This window comes from Babylonia areolata, chromosome 11 (assembly GCF_041734735.1).
Source record: "Babylonia areolata isolate BAREFJ2019XMU chromosome 11, ASM4173473v1, whole genome shotgun sequence".
Classification (NCBI taxonomy): Eukaryota; Metazoa; Mollusca; class Gastropoda; order Neogastropoda; family Buccinidae; genus Babylonia; species Babylonia areolata.
This window is the reverse complement of record NC_134886.1, coordinates 9,057,788-9,060,898: the sequence shown is the minus strand read 5'-3', so window position 1 is coordinate 9,060,898 and position 3,111 is coordinate 9,057,788.

Here is a 3,111-nt window from a genome sequence, read left to right as displayed (position 1 = left end):
ACAGAAACGTTTGCAATACCCTCTCGCTGAATTATTTGTGAAAATTTCATTGGTCAAAATAATCCTTGACATGGCTGGATCGAAGAAAGAGAACTCGAATGTCAGAGCGATATGATCTTTCATACTTGTCTCCCATTATCCAGATAAAAGCTGGTAGTAGTAGTAGTATAGGGACTGGCAGTCATTTGCCTAGACCTCTCGGCCTTTTTATGTCCCCATCGAATCTTCATCTTCACTTCTTCCATTTTCTTTTATTTATTCATGTTCATCTTGTGTTTGTTGCTGTTGGGCGGTGTACGCAAGTACACTAATGCAAGAAACTTTGTTTTATTCATAAACTGTCACAAATCAATTGCTCAGGCAAAATTGGCGTGCGCAAGAAGTGCCAATGTTTCTCTGTTTACGAGGCGGCCGGGTGATACCAAAGGACATGAGAAAGTGGCAGATGTGGATTAAATCCGTGAGGCACAGCCGGATAATCCGAAGCTTTTGTAGAAGTTTGATCATACGTTACAAGAATTCTTCAACTCAGAGTATTTTTATTTGGTTCACTTTAACTGAGCACCTTAAACCACAACTTAAAAACAACGTGTACCCGGCTATGAATACGATCTTAATTGACATTTGTCATGTTCTTGTGAGTACACAACACGGGGAGCGTGTCGATACTCTCCCGTGTCGATACTCCGGCCCCGTGTCGATACTCCCCCGTACACTGGTGTGTGTGTGTGTGTGTGTGTGTGTGTGTGTGTGTGTGTGTGTGTGTGTGTGTGTGAGAAGGATGAGGTATGTGTGTGTATGCAAGTCTGTCAGTACTGTGGGAGCAGCGGAATATTGGAACGTGCGGGTGTGCATATATATATATATATATATATATATATATATATATATATATATATATATATATATATATATATATATATATTTGTATATATGTGTGTGTGTGTGTTTTGTTTAAGTTTTTTTTTTTTGTTTTTTTTTTTTGTTTTTTTTTTTGGGGGGGGGGGTATGGGCGTATGAGTATGTGCTTGTATAAGTATTTGTATTTCTCTTTTCATCACAACAGATTTCTCTGTGTGAAATTCGGGCTGCTCTCCCCAGGGAGAGCGCGTCACTACTCGACAGCAACACCCATTTTTCTGGTACTAGTATTTTTTCCTATGTGCAGTTTTATTTGTTTTTCCTATCAAATTGCATTTTTCTACAGAATTTTGCCAGGAACAACCCTTTGTTGCCGTGGGTTCTTTTACGTGCGCTAAGTGCACTGCTGCACACGGGACCTCAGTCGGTTTATTGTCTCATCCGAATGACTAGCGTCCAGACCACCACTCAAGGTCTAGTGGAGGGTGAGAAAATATCGGCGGCTGAGCCCAGGTGATTCGAACCAGCGCGCTCGGATTCTCTTGTTTCCTAGGTGGATGCGTTACCTCTAGGCCATCACTCCACATGAATTCTGTGTAAGTGTGTGTGTGTGTGCCGTGTCCCACTCTCCCCTTCCCCCACATTCCCCAACCCCACCCCGTCATACTCTCCAATCAGCCCTGTCCTACTCTAACATTCCCCCACATCACTCCCCCCCCCCGTCCTACTCTCCCATCTCCCCCCTGTCCTACACCCCCCCCCACACCCCACGTCCATCTCTCCCATCAGCACAGTCCTTCGCCCCTGTTCCTTCATCTCCCCTTTGTCCTACTCCACCACCTACCCCGTCCTACTATCCCTTCCTCCCATCTCCCCCGTCCTATTCTCCATCCCCCACCTACTCCCCCGTCCTCTCCCAACTCCCCCGTCTTACTCTCCCTCCCCCCCATCTCCTCCTCCGTCCTCTCCCATCTTACTCTCTCTTTCCCCCACCTCCCACGTCTTACTCCCCGCCCCCAGCTTACCCCGTCCTACTCTCCCTCACTCCCATCTCATCCTCCTGTCCCTCCCCCATCTCCCTCCCGTCCTACTCTACCCCCCCCCCCCCCGCCCCCAAACCCCGCATTCTTGCCCCCGTCATATTCCTCCTCCTCCAATCTCTCCACCCTGTCCTACACTCCACCCCTCCCCATCTCCCACCCAGTTCTACTGTCCCTCCACCCATCTACTCCCCCCCCCGTCCTTCCCCTGTCTTACTCCCCCGTCCTACTTTCGCTCACCCCCTTGTCCTACTTTCCCTCTGCCCCCTATCCTACTCTGCCACCCCCCCCCCCGTCCTACTCTCTCTCTCCCACCCCCCCTGTCCTACTCTCCCTTTCCCCAATCTCCCACATGGTCCTACTCTCCCTCCCCCATCTCCCCACCTCTCCCATCCCACATCTCCCCTGTCCTACTCTCTAACTGTCCCATCTTCCCCTGTCCTAGTCTCCCTAAACCCATCTCCCCTTTCCCCCCTGTCCTACTTTCTGCCCCCCCCCCTACCCCCCTCTCTTTTTTCGTCCTACTGTCCCATCTCCCCCGTCCTACCCTCCCTCCCCCCACTGGCACAGCCTCCTACTCCCATTACCCTGATCCTGCCTTTCCCTCCACTGCCCATCCCTAACCCTTGCAGCAATCCTCCATTTGACATAATGACCTGCAGACGCTTCTGAGAAACCGAAAAAAAGAGCAGAGCCTGCAAAGAAGAGAATTATTGGGTGTGATCCCCTGCCACCCTTTCTACTCCCCATGTCCTGCACTACAACTGCCCCATCTCCCTACTCCCCCTTTCCTCTCCCTTCCACTATCTCCTACCTGTCCTTCAACATCAGCTACGACACATGGGAGCTGAATGCAATGGACAGACCAAAGTGGCGTTCAGCTGTCCACAAAGGCGCCAAATCCTGTGAGGCCAACAGAATCGCTGCAGCAGAGCAACGCAGACAGGCCAGGAAAAACAGTGCCAGTAAGTCCCCAACAGCCGCCACCATCCCCTGTCCACACTGCGTCAGAACCTTCCGGGCGCGGATGACCTGACCAGTCATCTGCGCACCCACAGAGCCCAACCCACCCACCCCCAGGATGACTAGATGGTCCTCGTCGATCCCGACGGACGAACCGCCAGGATGGGGTGGGGGACATGGGGGTGTGTAGGACAGGGGTGGGGGAGAGATGGGATGAGATGGAGGTGGGAGAGTAGGACTGGGGAGA